General features: G+C 37.5%; 2 protein-coding genes across 5 annotated transcripts in view; one reads left to right on the forward strand and one right to left on the reverse strand.

Moving 5' to 3' along the window:
- The window catches only part of MTFR1 (mitochondrial fission regulator 1), a 52,192-nt gene extending 43,504 nt beyond the window's left edge, over positions 1–8,688 (reverse strand). For 2 of the 3 annotated variants that reach the window (XM_081265942.1, XM_081265940.1), the window contains exon 1: positions 8,556–8,688. The gene's annotated coding sequence lies outside the window, so the exon portion shown is untranslated. The remainder of the gene's footprint in view (positions 1–8,555) is intronic. The other variant, XM_081265941.1, reaches the window with a different exon arrangement.
- Positions 8,689–8,769: 81 nt separating this feature from the next.
- Positions 8,770–19,211, forward strand: part of ARMC1 (armadillo repeat containing 1) — a 36,788-nt gene continuing 26,346 nt past the window's right edge. Inside the window, exons 1-3 of one of the 2 annotated variants that reach the window (XM_081265944.1) lie at positions 8,770–8,906; positions 10,675–10,731; positions 14,298–14,356. The gene's annotated coding sequence lies outside the window, so the exon portion shown is untranslated. Of the gene's footprint in view, positions 8,907–10,674; positions 10,732–14,297; positions 14,357–18,824; positions 19,026–19,211 lie in introns of those variants that run through there. The other variant, XM_081265943.1, reaches the window with a different exon arrangement.

The following is a 19,211-nucleotide window of genomic DNA, read 5'->3' on the forward strand; positions in this document are numbered from 1 at the left end:
AAATTCTGATTGCCAGTTGCTCAGATAAAAAATGACAAGGCACAATTCTTTAAAACATTAAGTTCCTAAACCTAAGGCAAAATCTTGAATGTACATCATTCAATTCTTTAATATCTTGAGGAACTCAAAGCTGCACATTTGGCATGCATTTTTATTCACTGCAGATTTATAAACATGAATCAAATTTATGGTTAAAGAATCATTTTTTTAAAAAAGGTTTTAAAAAAGATAGTTTAAGAATTGGGCTTCAGATTACTTTCTATGTTTAATAAATACATACAATTAAACTCTTAGAAATTTTATGAAGATACTACAGGCTTATAGTCTAATCTAGTGTAGTACTGACTATAAGAAATAATAAACTATTTTTTTGTGGGGAGGACTGTTTGGCAGGGTAATAGAAGAGTAAATGAAGAAATAAACACAACTTGAAAACCACTTTTTTTTCCTTCCAAACTTGGTGAAAACATATAATGATATATAGCTATACTAAATAAAATTTATAGCAGTCCAATCAAAGACAAGAAAACACCACTTGAACTGATGTAATGTCTGTTTTTAAGACTGCTACAACAAAAGTTACAGGAGTTTCATAGCTTGTTAGTCATAAAGATAAGGTTGTCATTAAATTTTAAGTGTCTAAAATTTTTAAGTTATAATTTAAATATGGTGGGGTTTATTTTTATAAGGTCTATGACAATCACTCAAGGAAACAGCCAATTATCTTCAAATCATTAGAGAGATGACCCATTTTATAGAAAATGCCTAAAAAGATTAATAGAACATTTCTTAATAATTTGGTTGGCTAGATCATTAGAAAAATGTTATTTAAGTGTTCTCAGAATATGAAAAAATTAGATAATCATATCAGTGTATCCCAAATGACAGTTTATATAAGATACTTTTTTGTAGGTAGGAATGTTTGGCAGGGGACAATGATACAAAAGAAAAATAAGAACCATGAAGTAAAAAGTTCAAACAACTTTATTCAATTTAAAGTTTCTGTTCTTTGAGAATATGTCCTTCCTTCATTTTGTCCCTGTATTGTTTTAGGGTACAAGAAGAACAGATAAATTTTATTTGATTTTCAATTTTCAATAGTTGGGCTTGAACTCAAGGGTGCTCTGTCACTGAGCTATACCCCTAGCACTTTATAAAAATTCTGAGACAGGGTGTTCCTAAGTTGCCTTGAAATTGCAGTCCTCCTACCTTAGCCTCCTGAGTTGCTATGATTGCAGGCATGTGCCACCATGCCAGGCTAAATATTTATTTTTTAAAATGTTCTCACTTATAACAACTTGAACTTGTCAGAATTTTATTTTTTTATTTGTGCATTATTTTTTTATTCACTGTGATACATTCTATAAGCTCAAAACATAATTTGGTCAATTTCATTCCCCAGTATTTACACTATCTTTTTGAAATTAAACTTTGAAATTCAAGTCCAGTGTCTACTACTATACCTCACATCAGGTTAGTCTAGACTTTATGTCAGAATACTTTACCATAACTATAAAACAATGATAAAGTATTTAACCTCTGGGTACCATGTACTAGAAGTAATTAAAAATAATATTCCACATGCTCATGCAAAACTAAGTAGAAATATATATATATATATATATATATATATATATATATATATATATATATATATTTATATATACACACATATATATTTTCCCAGTACCTAGTATAGAATCTGACATAGTATCATTTTGCTCAATCCATAATGAATAAATCTTAAGCCCTGTATTACATCTCTCAACAAAAAAGTAAAATTGGCTGAATATCTATGAACACAAGCTAATTAAAACTTAACAAAAAATGTTTTTTTTTTCAAGTTAATGGTCTTCAAGGTGAATTTAAACTTCTGAAGGACATATTTAAAGTTATTTGTCTCTCTGTAGGATAAATGTCAATAAGAGCCAGGCACCAAGGCCTCTAACCCCAGTTACTCAGGAGTCTGAGGCAAGAAGCTTTCAAGTTCAAGGCCAGCTTGGGCAACTTCGACCCTGCTGTCTCAAAAGTTTTTAAAAAAGAGAGGCTGGGGTGTGGCTCAGTGGTAGAGTACTCCTGGGTTCAATCCCCAGTATCACAAAAATAAATAAATATATACATAAAAACAAAAAGTCAGCAAGAGAGGTTCTGTTTCCACTTAAAGACCTGTCATTTGCATATGAGGATCTCTGGAATATAACCACACATTGAGTGACAAGTATTTTCTTCTTGAAGTACTTTTGTAATTTTAAGCAGTCCCAGGCAAATGAATTAAATAGCTTGGCATTAATTTTAAAACAGTGCTTTGAAAAGACAGTTCAAATACTTTCAGTGATCAATAAGTACAAATAAACTACTTGGAAATCAACAATACTTTCTGACTGAAAATGCTGCCCTTGGCCCAAGGACAGACATGATGAAAATTCACTGTAGAAGTGATTCCGACAAGTTGTATAATAATTAGTCCCTTGCATGTTACATGTACTGCTCTACTGTGAAAACTCAGCAAACTATATCTTTTTAAATAAAGTAGTTTAGTTTTTGAAATCTTAAAGTTATTCACTGAAGCATTAGTTGTGAAAGAAAAAAAAATCTAGAGGCAATGTAAACGCATATCAATAAGGAAACAGTTAAATTCAACATACCCAATGTAAATTTGTGGACATTTTAAAAAAAGAAAACAAAAAAATGACAAATCTTTAAGGACAACAACTTCAATATTTTGGTTTTCAAAAAGCTATGCATGAAAATATTTGCATAATAAAATATTAAATTAAAAAAGTTCCAAACAAACAAGTATATATTATTTCATTTAAAAAAAAATAGGGGCTAGGTATGTAGCTTCTTGGTAGTATAAGCACTTAGCATGTGTGAAGCTCTGGATTTGAGTTAGATCCCTAGTACCACAAAACAAACAAACACACAAACAAACACAGTAGAAATAGTGGTGCAATAGGTATCTTGTGTAAACACAAAGAAAAAAAGATTTGAAAAGCTACCATAACATTGACTATATCTGAGGCTTGTCAATAGGATCAGCCATTTATTTTTTCCTTTTTGCACTTGCCCTTCTGTTACTGTTTTTTTTTTCAACAGAATACACTACTTTTGTAATTTTTTTGAAGACCAGTAGCATTTTTAAGATTAAGTAAGTGAATAAATCTAAGAAGTAAAGACATAAAAATTATTCAAACTTTGGACTATATAAGTAAACAATAAACATTAACAATATACAGACTTGGGGAAACCACGTAGGCTATAAATTCCTATTTTCCTATTTCAGACATTCATCCTTTATGATTTTTGCCATATTCAAATACTCTTAATAGTTCAGTCTAAATCAACTCACTTTTTAAAAAATTATATAAATTTAGCCTCATCCTAAGCAATAATATTTATGCAATCAAAGCTTATAGTTCAAAGTATTTTTCCAAATACATTTTAAAATATAGTCATGCATCGCTTAAGATGGAAATACATTCTGAGATCATTATGCTAACATCAGAGAATGTACTCATACAAACCTAGATAGTAAAGGTTAAACGCTCAATGTGGCCCCTTGATGCAATCAAGAGATAAAGTAAACACAGGATGTAAGGTACAAGCTGCTGCAACAGCAACATAGCATATTGTTTTACAATAAACTCTTCTTTCTTAATAAGTAGTATTCCTTAAAATAATGATAGGAAGTATAGAAAAGTAAGTATATAAACCAGTAGTATTTATCATCATTATTAAATATCCTCTACCATACATAATTTTGTGCACTGTACTCTTATACAACTGTCAGCACAGGTTTGTTTATACTGGCGTAACCACAAACACATAATGCATTGCCATATGACATGATGGATCCGATGTCACCAGAGATAGGAACTTTCTAGCTGCATTTATAATTGTATAAGACCACTGTTCTGTATGTACTTAACTATATTTTGCACTCCCTACCTGAATCCAAATAGACTGGGATTAAATGACATAGCATGACTAAAATGAATATAAAATTGATTCCTATTATATCTAAAATCATCTCTTAGGAAACCAGTCTACTCTACTGCCAGTACATATTACATATCAAATCAGTATTTACGAGTATACAAAAAATTCATTTCAAAAAGTAAGAAAATTTCTTAAAGGTTAAAAAAGTTAATACTGCTTTATAAAAATACTTATATATTTAAAATACAATATCATGTATGTGTTTTTTCAGAGTTTTCCTATTTGTCTGAGTTTTTATATTGTAACCACAACCAACTCATGCTAGTCAAATCCAGATGCATAAGCTAATCTGTTAAATAGTATCAAATGTTTATACAATTTATTTGGTAATAATGGATTGTAGCCTGACTGGCTGACACCTTCAAAAGAATAAATGAAAGAACTGATCTAGAGGTGGCATGTACTCGTCCCTAAAACAGCTCTTCATATAGCAATTTTACTATCCATTATGCTGCTTTTCAGAGGCAAAGCCATGTATGTGCAACTTAATATAACAAATGATGAATATCACTGATGAACACGTGCTTGCAAATCATTAAGTGAAATATTAGAAGCCCAATGGGAAAAAAGGCATAGGACATCAGTAGGCATAGAATACACCTGGAAATGTGTAGAAACACAAATGGAAAATAAAATGTAAAAAAATGTTTAAGGATATCACTAATAATCAAATAAATGTTAAACTGTTATAAACGTTTTCCTTGTGAAATTGGCAAAGATGAGGCTGGTTATGTGACTGTGCTTTGCATGAGACAGACCCTGGGTTTGATACCTAGCAAAGATGAAAATGGGGACACCTCAGTATTGGTAATAACATGAGCAAAGTATAACCTTTCTGGTGGAAGCCCTAGCAGTATGTACACATAACAGTGCTTTCACGTTTATACTCAGCAATTTCATGTCTACAAAGTCATCCTAAAGAAATAATCCGACTCTGAATCTGAACTGAAAACGTTATTCTCTTGAGAATATGAGTAGTTTTTAAAAAGTAGAAAAGAAAATATCTAACAAAAGGTTGGTTAAATACACAACAGTAACTCATCCATACCTGAAAGACATTAAAAAGATAATGTAGGGGCTGAGGCATAGCATGGTGGCATGTTGAAAGCCACAGTTTAGTCAGAATGACGCCTGGCATTTTTGCCAGAGGGAATGGTTGAATGGTGACCCTGCTCTGGGATTAGGGCGGCTCCGGGATTAGGGCAGATACTGCTGGGATTAGGGCACCAGTGAGAGTGGGAATAAAGGTTGCTGTTTGAACCTACAAGGCTGTGTGCCAGCTTGGTTATTTTGTGCCCAGCCAGACTGCGGCAGTGGCAGAATGCTGGCCTAGCATGCACAAGGCCAAGGTTCCATCCCCCCACCACAAAAAATAAATACTAATAATAAATAAAATATAAACAAATAGGGCTGGGAATATAGTTCAGTGATAGAGAATTTGCCTAGCATACATGAGGTCATGGGTTCAATCCCCAGTACTGCAAAATAAATAAATGACAGTTTTAGTTCCGAAAATGAAAGATGCTCCATATATAAGCTGTATCATAAAACACTGAATATAATCTCATTTTTCTAAATAAATGTGTTTAGACATATTCATTTAGGTCAAGGGATAGCAATATAGCTCAGTGATTGAGCATTTGCCTACCATGTGTGAAGCCCCAGGTTCAATCTCCAGCAACCAACAAACTCACTCACTCTCTCTCTCTCTCTCTCTCTCTCTCTCTCACACACACACACACACACACACACACACACACACACAGTCAAGAAGAGAGGCTGACAAATCTTTTTATGTGACAGATCAGTAAATAAATCTTTTAGGTTTGTGGGTGATATGGTCTGTCAAACTTGCTCCATTATCCTTATAATGGGAAAGCAGCCATAGATAATATGTAAATAAACATGAGTAACCAATTCTGATAAAACACTAAAATTTGAATTTCACACGATTACTATGTGTCACAAAATAGTTTTTAAAGGAATTTTTTTTTCCAATCACTTACAAATGAAAAAAAAAATGCTCATGGCTCTAGTTCATACAAAATGGGTCTCAGGCCACTTTAGGCTTCAAGCTATGGGCAGTCAACCCCATGGCTAGAATATACAGTAAAGCATCATCAATGGATATCTTTTGAAGATGGGATTACAGTGTCATTTTTTTAATTACTTTTCTTAATTTTGTGATTTTTATCAATAGAACAAAATAAAAAATCAAATATCTGAGTGCTGAATAGAAATCAACATGTTGAACAGCAGTGATACAGCAAGACTGCCCAAGAAAACAAACTGTAGAAACTGAAGTTTATCAGTACTTCAGTATCTACTGTACTATGCTGTCTCCCCCCGCCCCGCTTTTTCAGGCTATTTGCTTTCTTCATTCCTTTCCTTATGTCCATTAATTCACCAGTTACCCACATCTATTTCTTTTATGTTCATCAATCACGTCAGCCCAATAATTCTTTCACATCTCAGGTAAAGTTATGTTTGACAGTGCCAGCTCAATAGCTTCCAATGAAATAACCTTGAACACTTCCATGTTCATTAAGTTAAACTCCTTAGACATGGACTCAAGTTCCTTCACAAGCAATCTGACCTTACTCTGAGAATTCTGAATCACTCTCTTATGGTAGGAATCCTAAACTTCAATTAATTATTTATTTATTTTTGGACTGGGAACTGAACCCCAGCAGTTCTTTACCACTGATCACACTATTTCCCCTGACCTTTCTTTTTTTTTTTTTTTTTTTTTTACTTTGAGACAGGGTCTCCCTAAGTTGGTGAAGTGGGCCTCAAACTTGGCACTCTTCCTGTTTCAGCCTCCCAAATTGGTGGTATTATAAGCAAGTACCAATGCACCCAGCCTAAACTTCAATTTAACAGGATTATTCTACTGTGCTCTGAATAAGCCACCTGTCTCTTGTAATTCTTTATTCCTCTTATACTATTTACTTCCATAATAGCCATGTTCAACTAATGTAATATTGGGAAGATGAGGGATACAGATGAAATAACCACTATGAATATCCAGTATTTGCCATGTGCTAAAGAAATGGTAGAGATAATGAATTTATGTACATTTCCCCTATTTCTTTCCCCTTTAATGGCAAGAATAAAAATATTTTAATACTTGTATTTGTTAAACTATGTTTATGAACTTTATTAATAACCTCAAAGTTAATTGTATTAATCATTTACTGTTTAAAAAAAAACAAAAATACCTCTCAATATTGTTTTGTACTCACACTTCCAGGTTATTGTCCCACCCCCCATTACAGATTTGTAGCTCAGAAGAAATAATTTTACACATCAGTTTCCTATTCAACTCTTAGGATATTGGGTTAAGGTTAAAGAGCAAAATTTTTGCAAGGAGAAAGCCCAAGAGTAGCCCTCCTGAATTCTAGCCCTCCCCTTTCAGTAGCATAATTTTTAGGCAAATTAACTTTTTCTCCTCAACTGTAAAATGAGGATAACTCCTACTTCATAAGACTGTTGTAAAAATTATACGAATTGGTGGAAACAATTGCACAGGGCTTCATACATAGTAAGAATTCCATAAACAGAAATTAGCAATATGATTATTACTGCTCAAAGCGTAACATTAATGCCTACATTATTTGGTACCTTTGTTTCTGGTGATTTTGAGAATCTGAACACAGGGTTGTGAAACCTGTAGTACATTCTTGTAGTACAACTAAATTAGCGGTGTTCATACTTTTTAATGTGTGCCTTATTTTACTCAACTTCTCTAAAAAGCAAATGGTTAGAGGTAAAGTTTAACTATTGATCATGAAAAAAAGCGAATACATAAAAGAGATGAAATGATATATGGCATATACATACTTCAAAACAACCCGGAGAGGGAACAAGAGTGGCCATAAATTAATAATTACTGAAAATGGGTGAGGCATACATTGAGTTCTTCATATTATTTGCTTAACTTTATAGTCTGAAGATTTTCATAATTTCTTAAAACGCTCAAAGGCCTACTTCTCTAGGGCTTCTTGCAAATTCTGGGCATGGTCAGGGAAATACATATTGGGAAGTCCTGGGAGGCAAACAGTGACAGCGCAATGCAAACCAGGTGTAGCCGGTTAAACCTCCCAGGCAGAACCCCGGGTATGCTCCTCCCCTGGAGTCCGCGAGGCTGGCTCCACGAGGCCCAGGAGAGGGCACAACACCGAGGGGAAACGCCGCCTGGCGGCCAGCACGGAAACTGGGGTTCCCAAGACCGTCAGGAGACGGGGGAGGGGCAGGAGACGTAGGATAGGTGGGTGCGTGAGCGAGTCCCAGTCCGGTGGGCGAGGCGACTTCTCTTAGCCCCACCGAAGCACCCGGCCCACCAAGGCTCTCGGAACCGCCCGCTGTCTAGCACATCACTGCCTCCCTTCGATCCTGGAGCAGACGCCCGGCCGGCCTATGAAGCCCGCCGGCCTCCCAGACCCGGGTTACTTCAGCTCCTGCCCTGTTACCGCGGCGTCGCACCGCCGTCAATCCCTGGGCCGCCTCATTTCCCCCCCTGCCAACCGTTTTTCCGAGTCCCCAGACTCACTTACCTCGGCCGCGCGGCAGCCAGCACCTTCTCCTGCTACTCCGGCTTTCAGATTGGCTGTCCCGGGACGTTGCTGTCTATCAGCCAATCCCCGCCCCGAGCCGGGATCAGGCTGACCAATTAACTGTTTGTTCCGGCTCGGAGGCGGGCTCGGGGAGCCGCGGGCGGAAGGTGTGGTTACCACCTCCAGCGCCGGCAGCCACCTTTCCCCGTCGGTGTGCGCACGCGCGGGAGTCCGTGATGGGCGTGTGCTTTCGCCAGGCCCTGGCTTTGTGTCTTCACTGCTCCGCCCTGGGAAGTACTTTTGTTTGTAAACGTCATGCTCTAGGTGTGTAGGAAGACCCACATTCTGAAGGTAACCGCAAGTGTGTATTATGCTGTGAGTCTTAATCCTAACCTGTGTTGCACTTTTCGTCCCATGCTGTGGGAATTTGGTTTCACCCGGCAGATCTTTATACTACGGACCTCACGTCCGGGGTGCCTTTCTGTTTGGGAGGAGTAGGAGAGGGGGTTTGCTCAAAGTGGATGAAGATTTTTACAGTACTGCCTTCAGGTCCAGTGTCTTTGTAGTCTGGCTCATTGGGGTACATGCTACTTAAATACCTAATCTTGTCCTGATAATATAATCCTTGCATGTATAATTAGCCAAATTCAGCAAGGAAATGTGTTTAGGAGTGATAAAACATTAACATGTAGAAGACGACTATCTGTATTTCTTTTTGGCTTTTCAAGAGGCTGTTGCTGATTGGCTGTCTCTCTTACCCTCCCATTGCAGTTGATCCAGGAGGTTACTGGGTAGGTGCTTGAGCTCAGAAGTTCTTGCCCTAAGTGATTCAAGTCTTCAAGGAATTCCCTCCTTCAGCAAGAACTTTAAAACATTTACTCAGCAAGGGCTTATTGGGAGCCTATTATGACAGTACAAATATATTTAAAAAACAAAAATCCTTGAACCACGCCTAGAGTGAGGCTACAGGGTAATTTGGAGATAAAAACACAAATTTAAGAAATGTGATCACATGTTATGATGGAAGTACAAAGGGTCCTAGGAGACTCGTCTGAGCTTACTGGTGGCTTAAGGAACATTTCAGGAAGTAGTGGGTGCTTGATTTGAGGCTTACTGGAAAAGCAAGAACTGAGCTGAATGAATGGGGGGTGCAATAGACAGACAGATTTCTGGCAAAGACACTTGTTTCTTCTGAGATACTTCTAAGGTGGATTTACTGCTAAGTTAATGCATGTGCTTCAGGGCCCTGACTTTCATTTTCTCTTTCCATGGCCCAAAGGGGGACCTTGGTACCGAGTTCACATGGTCATATGTTGTCTTTACTTTTTTTTTGGTACTGGGGACTGAACCCAGAGGTGTTTAACCACTGAGCCACATCCTCAGTCCTTTTTGTTGTTGTTTGAGACAGAGTCACACAGAGCTGCTTAGGGCCTTGCTGAATTGCTAAGGCTGGCCTCAAATTTGTGATTCTTCTACCTCAGCCTCCTGAGTCTCTGGGATTACAGGCATGTACCACCATGACCAGCTTGTCTTGTACTTTAAAAAGAATGTGTCCAAATAAAGTCCAGTTAACACCTGTTTTTCCTTTCCAGCTTCCCTTCTTTCACACTTCCCTTTGTCTTAAGTGCCCTTGGAGTGGCCCTGAACATTTTTGGAATCTGGGCCACTTCGCCATAAGTTATTGCTGTCTCTCCCAATAATGGAATGACTTTTAGGAATTCTCCTAGTCTAGCTGTATACCATCTCACTCAATGCTGGGATACAAATGGACTGTCATAGTTGTTTGACACTGGAAGTATGTGGCTAGTGAAGGAAAAAAGAGGGTTTGAAATGTGATGAGCTAGAAGCTAATGTATGGGGAAATCTTCCAGTCAACACACTTAAAGTTACAAACAGGATACTTTGCCTTTTGTTTTTAGTAAACTTATTTTAGATTCGCAGAAAAATCGCAAAAAGAGTGGATGAAATTCCTTTGTACCCCTCATCTATTTTCCTTTAATGTTAGCATCTTATATTACTAGAATACATTTATAAAATGAAACAACCAGCATTGGTACATTATTATGGACTAGATTGCACACTTTATTTAGATTCTACTAATGTCCTTTTTCTCTTTCAGGATCGTATCCGAGATGTCACATTGCATTTAGTCATCATGTGTCCTTAGTCTCCTCTGGTTTGTGAAAATTTCTTACTTTTTTGTTTTTCATGACCTTGATATAGCCATGACAGGTTTGGGTATCTGCTCAGGTATTTTGTAAAATGTCCCATGGTTTGAGTTGCCTGATACTTACACATAATTGGACTGTGATTATAGGGTTTGAGGAAAATATAGTGAGATGCTTGTTTCATCATATAATATCAGCATAATTTAATAATGATGTTAACTTTTATCATCTGATCAGCATCATGTTTGCTAGTTTCTCCATTATAAAGTTGCATTTTTTCCCCTTTCCATATTCTTGCCCTTGACAGCAAGTCACTAAATCCTGCCCACTGTCAAGGAAGTATAGGATTAAGCTTCGACTCCTGAAGGGCAATATCTATACATTATTTGGAATTCCTCTATAAGGAAGATTTGTCTCTTCTTCCCATTTATTTATACTCAGTCATTTACTATAGCTTCTTATACGTTTATTTGTATGTCATTTTATATTTATACTATGATTTTTATTTGTTGCTCAAATTGTTCCAGATTTGGCTACTGGAAACTCTTTTAGGTTGTCTTGTGTGTCCTTTTTGTCTTTTGATTACCTCCTTTTTTCTAGATCTACAGGATGCTCCAGGCTCATATTGTATTTCTGTCCCCATCCTAGAATCAGCCATTTTTCCAAGGAGCCCTAGAATGGTCTTTAAAACTAAGATCTCAGTACTGAGTATGCTTATTGCTACTGGAGAATCTTTGAATCTAGCCTTTGTTAGAGCTGGTAAATATTGTTACCACCATGTTTTTTTCTTTAAATTCTTCATTTACAACTCTGTGATAGGCAGCCTATAAGGTGTCCCCATTAAGCCTTATCTCTTGGTAGTCAAACTTTTGTGTGTTTTCCTCCTTTTGAGCATAGAGTGGACCTACTGACTTGCTTCTAATGACTTGAATATAGCAAGAATGAGATGATGTCATTTATTAAGTTACAAAATGACTGTGGCTTCCATCTTGCTTGCTTGTTTTTGGTTCTTCTTTCCTTCCTCTGAGGGAAACCAATGACATATATGAGCTTCACTAAGGAGAGGCCCACATGGCAAAAAACTGAGGGAGGACTGTGGCCAACGGCCAGTAATGAACCTCCAGTCATCAGCTTGTGGGAAACTAAATCCTGCTAAAAGCCATGGAACTTGAACTTGGAAGGAGATCCTCTCTCTCTGGAGTCTTGAATTGACTGGAACCCGAGCTGGCAACTTGATTGCAGCCTTGTGAGAGAGGCAGACATTCAGCTAAGCTGCACATGGACTTCTGATGCACAGAAACCGAGAGAAAATAATTGAATATTGTGTTGAGCTGATAAGTTGCGTGGCAATTTATTAGGAAGCAATAGATAGCTATACAATTTTGGTCTCTTCCACAAGATCAGTGGAGCTATTTAAAATATATATGCCCAAGTCTCTACTTAGAATCTTAGGTGATTGTTCTGCATAGCTAAGTTTGAAAACAAATACAGATAGATACAGGGCAATCCATTTGAGAATATTAGAAAAAATGGACTTTTGTTTTCTTTTTAATGTATTTAATCCTGGAGTTTTTGACCCAGATTAATGACTCAGCTTTCTTGACAGAATCAAGAAAACAAAAACTTTATCTGCTTTGGAGTATTTAATGAATAAAAGGAAAAAGTGCCAGAGCTCTCTAACTTAACTGTGTGGCCTTGAAAAAGTTCCTTGATTTCTCTATATCTTCAGATTCCCAGAAAAATAAGACTGTAATACCATTTTTAGGGAAAGAGATTTATTCATTTTTAGGTATATTATGCAATAGAAAGTGACCAAACTCTGAGCTTCCTTCCATGTAGAGATTTAATCCCTCTAATCCATATTGGTAGACAGATGTTATATTTTGTTGTGGAAAGAATGTGGACTTTGGAGTCAGACCGATTTCAAAATATGTCCATGCCACTGGTCAGCTATGTGTATCCTTGGCCAAGACAGCCTCCCTGGGTCTCCTTTTCCTAACCTGCACAGTGAACATTCTCAGAGTATTCTTGAAAACCTATTGTGTAACATTTGTCAAATGCCAAGGATAATTCCAGGCTTGTCACTATAATCACAATGGAGGATATATAATCAATTCGTCCAGTTATGATCCACTGGTTAGTAAAGTAGGGAACAGTCAAAGGTCCACAACAGACTGTTTCTCATAATGGGTTTAATGGCCACCTCATTTGATGAAGAGAGGTTGGATTAATTCCTCACCCTGCCCCCCGCCAGCTTTGAATACCTCTATGTAAAAAATATAACGCACTGAAATGGGGCTCCAGTACCTACATTAGAATTCAGGAAAACCTTGATAGCAAAATATCATTGGGTAAAGTAATGACACGCCCACAGAGGTTTTAAGACAAATTGAGGTTGGATGTGTGTGGGAGAGGTTGAACTACTGTCCAGTCCAGTCTAGGCCAATTGTGAAAACCAACATTATCTCACTGGAGATTAGAGTCAGGGATATAGACAGTGCCCATTGACTACAAAGCTCCTTTAATCACAATAATAGGCAGAAATTTTTGATAGGTGATAAGATTTTAATCTTCTTTAGTCTTGTAAAGCTCAATTAAAAGAATATTTTTACTGTGCCTAGTGACAAGTTGTTAAGCAATTTTAATTCTGTCATATAATTTTGGTTATTCTAAAAAGAATATTCTTCTCTTCACTGTCATATGAAGTGACAGAAAAGTTCCGTATTCAAATGTGTCAAGAGACCACAACCTTTCCGAAATTGTGATATTCCTTGTTATAAATCTAGCCCTTGATCTGGGCACAGCAGCACATGCCTGTAATTCCAGAGACTGGAGAGGCTGAGACAGGAGGATCAGAAGTTTGAGGCCAGCCTCAGCAAGTTAGGAGGCCCTAAACAACTTAGTGAGATCCTGTCTCAAAATAAAAAAAGACTGTGGATATGGCTCAGTGATTAAATGCCCCTGTGTTCAATCCCCAGTATCCATAAATAAATAAATAAATGCATGAATGAATAAATTCAGCCCTTGGGATTAATTTGACTTACAAGGCTCTTTTTTATGTTTTGTTTTGAAATTTGTGGTTATGGAAAATATCACATATACACAAAAATATAGTACTAGGAATCCTCTTGTATTCATCAGCCAGTGTACAGCTACATCTTATATAACTACAAGCTTTCCCCTCCTCTGATTTTTCCTTTCCTTCCTCCCTTTTTCTGGGATGGAACACAGAGACAAAGTACCACCAACCTACATATCCAACACTTTTTATTTTTTGAGACAAGGTTCTTATTAAATTGCCAAGGCTGGCCTCAAACTTTGTGATCTTCTGGCTTCAGCGTCCTGAGTCACTGGAATTACAGGTGAGTGCCACCACACCTAGTTGCTCCTCTTATTCTTTTGAAACTCATCTCAGGTCATTCCATTCATAAATATTTCACTATATATCACTAAATGATAAATAGTTTTTTAAGAATATAACTATAATACCATTGTTACATCTAAAACATTAATTAGTTCCTAATATTAAATAAGTGTTCAAATTTACCTTCATGTCTTTTTTTGTTTTTTACAGTTTATCTAGATGGTTTATTTGAATCCACATCCAAAAAGAGCCACATGTTACTTTTGCGGGTATGTCTCTTGAATCTATTTCAATCTACAGTTTCTCCTTCCTGCTTGTTTATTTAGAAACACCTGCCAGGCTCATTGGCACAAGCCTGTAATCCCAGCAACCAGTTAGGCTGAGGTAGGAGGATTACAAGTTCAAGGCTAGTCTCAGCAATTTAGTGAGGCCTTAAACAACTTAGCAAGATCCTGTCTCAAAATAAAGAAAAATGCTGGGGATGTAGCCCACTGGTAAAGTGCCCCTGGGTTCTGTCCCCAGGACTCTTGCCCCCCCCCAAAAAAAAAAGGAGGAGGGGGAGGAGGGGGAGGAGGAGACTTGCAATGGAACTGTTAAACACTCTTCTGCCTTATAACCTAACTCATAGTTTTGTTTTGTTTTTGTTTTTGTTTTGGTACTAGAGATTGAAACCCAGAGGGCTGAACCCCTGAAACACATCCCCAGCCCTTTTTATATTTTATTTTGAGACAGATCTCACTAAGTTGCCCAGGCTGGCCGTGCACTTGGAATCCCCCTACCGCAGTCTCCCAAATTGCTGGGATTACAGGTGTACAGGTGTACAGGCTTTAGATTCTTGTGGTCACAATTATTGGGTTAAAAGGTTATTTATAAGAATAGGTTTTGCTTTGTTGTTCTTTAAAGTGCTGGAATAATTTACATTTTGTAGAAATATATGAAGAATTTTCTACCAGTAACATTGTATCATTTTGATTTTTGCCAGCCTGATGAGGTTTAAGTGATTATTCGCATTGTTATGTTAATCTGCATTCTCTTATTACAAGTGAGTTTACATGTTTTTTTTCAGTTTATTGACCACATGGATTTTCTCTTTATTAAATGCCTATTTATGTTCTTTGCCCAATTTCTAGAGAATTGCTTATTCCCTGCTATTCATTAACCTCTGTCTGCTCACTAGGTTGCACATTTATCCCCAAACTTATTGTGTATTAATATCACTTTATATTTTTTATCCTACTAAAAATTGCTTTTTCTTTGGTAGTGTTAGGGTTTGAACCCTGGAGCCTTGAGCTTGCTAGGCACTTTATCACTGAGCTGTATCCCTGGATTCCAAAATTGCTTTTCAAAACAAGTCAAATATGTTATTTTATTAACTTCTTAGTTTCTGGTCTTGTTTAAGTTTCTCCGTATATCTAGGTTATATATGTAGTCTCCAAGATTTGTGGTTTTAATACATCTGGAATTAATCTTTTGGTAAGTGATGAAATATATAGGCCCAATTTCATTTTCATACAGATGGATAGCAAAAGATTCCATTCATAATTATTTATTATTCTTTTAAATTTTATCTTTGTCATGTTTTAAAATGTACATTTGATAGTTCATGTACAAAATTCATGAATAAATATATGTCAGAAGTGTGTGTTCAAAAATTTGTTATTTTTGTTGTTTTTAAACTGAGAAGGGTTGTTTATCAAAAAGTTTTAGAAAACATTACTCCCTGTGCTCCTTAGACTCTGAACTTTTTAGAGGGCAAGGATTATGTTCTTCCATATCTTTAAATCCATAGCTAAGACTATTTCTAACACAATATACATGTTCAAAAAATGACTGTCAAATGATTGAGTGAATAAAATAGCCACTATTTGAATCATATATTTTAAGCAACACAGCTATTAGGAAACTTGACATTCCAGCTGTGTCCTGTGGTAAGATACCCAAGGTGAAGAAAAAGTGAGATTCATAATGGTAAGTAATATAACTTCCTTGGTGTCAAGTTCAGACACTTTTAGTATGGGATGTGAGTTCTTAAAACCTTGAAAGATTTCCCTGAGGCTTGTAATCCATAGGTGCTTAGGAAAGTGGTAATTATCTTTTTGTGGATGCATCTTGTGCTTTTTAATGCTAGTCATCATTTCTTTGTCATGACAGTTTGCAGGAAGAATTGGTCTTAATGGCAGAAGAATGATTATATTTTAGACTGTAGGAACTTCCAAATGACAAAGACTGTGGAACATATATTCTGGACAGTGTCAAAAAATTCCTGCTATTAATTACTAGTTGGGAAAATGCTATATGGCTTTTCCCTTCCTAATACAAAAATTAACCTTATTATAAATAGCAAGTTTAATTTCCTAGATTATTGAGTTGTTTTTATAACAATACTGTACAAAACTTCATTTACTCAACCAGATGGGTTATGTTTAACCTGGCTATGCTCTTTGGACTTAGTATTATTTGCTGCTGCTTTTTTTTTTTTTTTTTTTTTTTTTTTTTTTTTTGCAATTTTCTGCACTTACACCCCCACCCCATTTCTTTTTTAAATTCCAGCAGTTGATTGTTACAACCGATACTCCTACCATTGGACATTCTGCATCATCTCTTTTTTTCTTTATAATTTAGACTCAGTGCTTCCCCACCACCACTCCAACTCCCTTGTGGCTTTGGGGAAAAGAAACCAAGCCAGACACCTACCCCACCGCCCCTTCACGCAGGCAGTGATCCAGAGATGCTTAACAGCTTATCACATCCCCAGGTTTTTTTTTTTTTTTTTTTTTTTTAGTTTTTGAGACAGAGTCTCACTAAGTTGCTGAGACTGGCTTTGAACTGCCATCCTCCTGCCTCAGCATCCAGAGTGGCTGGGATTACAGGAGAGCGCTACCATGGCTGGCCAGGCTTGTTTTTGCTATAGGTCAAATGTTGTGAAAAAAAGAATAGTATGGCTTTATTTTGCTCCTATTTTCTTCTTGCGTTTATTACAAGAGGATAATCAAAAACAAGGAACACATGGCACAAGTAACCATTTGGTTTTTAAATTTCCTTACAAAGTACAGAAGATATTATTAGCCCGTAAGAGGCCTCTCAAATATGAGCTACATAGCAGAATCAAATTGTAAAAGAGGGAATCCAAAAATCCTGTTGTAAGGTAGTAGCTAGCAACAAGCAGTGAAATACAGGCAAGGTCGATAGTATTCTTTAAATTATCTTAGGGTCCTACTTTAAATTACTTCCCAAATAGACAAGAAAGCAAAGGGTGGTAGTTAATTTGTAGAAAACAAACAGAAGCAAGGGAACTAGTTGAAAATTGTGTCAAGGAAAGGATTAATTGGACTAACTCTTGTCAGGGTCCATTGATGATGTAAAGCTAGGAATTATGGCCAGAAGTGTCTCCAATTGTCTGGGAAGGAAGTTTCCTTTAATAGTGCAGTTACACTAAGGTAATGGCCTGACCAGCACCTGATCCCAGTGCCCCCATTAACTTGGGTTTGACTTGTAGATGAAGCCTACAACCCCCCCCCCTCCCCAAATAGGATGACCCCATGACAGTTCCAGAGAGGAACACCTAAGGTCAAAAACTGCACTGTGCAACATGAAGGAGGAGTTGAACACTTGGTTAGCAGAGAGTAGAAAAGGTGGTCCCAAATTCTCTTGGTAAACAGCAAAGAGTAATAAATAAAATTGGGGCCAACAATGTCTTATTTGTAGTCCTCTACTTGGAGACGACCCACTTTCCCCCTTGAGAATGCTTCTTGCTAAGCCTCACATTCACTTCTAATAAAGTTTTCTTGTATGACTTGATATCTGATTTTAAATCTTTCCTTAGAACACAAGAACCGAGGTTTGGAGTTTCAGGTCCCTACTTTCCTGTGTCACAGTGGTTTTTTGAGTGCAATAGACGCATTATTGTCAATGACTGGCCTGTGGGATTTAGATTACCTCGAGAAATACTTAAAAAATAAAATAAAATCCATACCTTGACAAAACCAAATCTTTAGTGACTGCTATCAATAAAACAAGTACATAAACCTTTACTTTGATAAATATAAGGAAATAATGATTTTTTAAAAAAGAACTGCGTGACAAAAGAGAAAATTCGAACGAGTCTCAGAATGGAAAAAAAAAAGTCATTTCAAAAAGCAATCACTATTTCAAACAAACAGAACTGTACTTTGCAGCCTTGGCTTTGCCAGGAGCACTGGACACCTAGATGAAATGAACGAAGAGTCCAAGGAACGCTTAAGTCCATAGTAAAAACAAATTTAATGATTGTGAATTAAAATCACAGAAGCAGCAGGGCGCATTGGCGGACGCTGTAATCCCAGTGGCTCGGGAGGCGGAGACCGGAAGCTCGTGAGTTCAAAGCCAGCATCAGCAACAGCGAGGTGCTAAGCAACACAGCGAGACCCTGTCTCTAAATAAAATACCAAAAAATGAGGCCCGGACCACAGAAGCAAAGAAGCCTTTCCACCACCGGAACGCTGGGAGTTGTAGTCGGTATAGTAAGAAGGCTTTTCGTCCGAATCAAATTTCTTGGGTTAGTGCTCAATGGACGGAGAATCGTTAGGTCCAATTCAGTGTTCTGTGTCCTCATTGGACCTGTCTATTGAATACTTAGTGCATTTCCCTAATATGCCAATGAACGATTAGCTGTAAGACGGCCTTCGTTGATTGGATACTTTTCCTCGCGTTGAACTCATTACCAGCCAATAGAAGGGCAGAGCTGGCGGAGGTGACAGGGTCACTGAGGGAGAGTCTGCAGAGCCTTCCCCGCTAGCGCCTTCGCTCTTGGGCACCTGGAGTTATTCTGGTTGACTGCGATTACTGAAGCCGCGGCAGCGAACCGAGGGTTTCCCTCAGCTCTGCCTGGATACCTCTACCTCATCCGTAGCTGTGATCCTGATGGTGCGGCAGGCTGTGGTTTCCTAAAGCTCTGGAGCGGTATGTAGGGTCCAGGGGCGGCAGACAAAGCCGTGGAGTGGGAAGGCCGCGAAAAGCGGCCCCTGCCCTTAGGCGGGGAATCGACCCGGGCGGGCGCGTCAGGCTGCTTTCCAGTCAGGATCCAGTAGTTCGTCCCAAGGAGGCGCCTTGAAATGCCCAGCTCGCGTGTACTTTATGAAGATGTTA

The sequence above is a fragment of the Spermophilus citellus genome (assembly GCF_964194105.1).
Source record: "Spermophilus citellus genome assembly, chromosome: 14".
NCBI classification, from domain to species: Eukaryota; Metazoa; Chordata; class Mammalia; order Rodentia; family Sciuridae; genus Spermophilus; species Spermophilus citellus.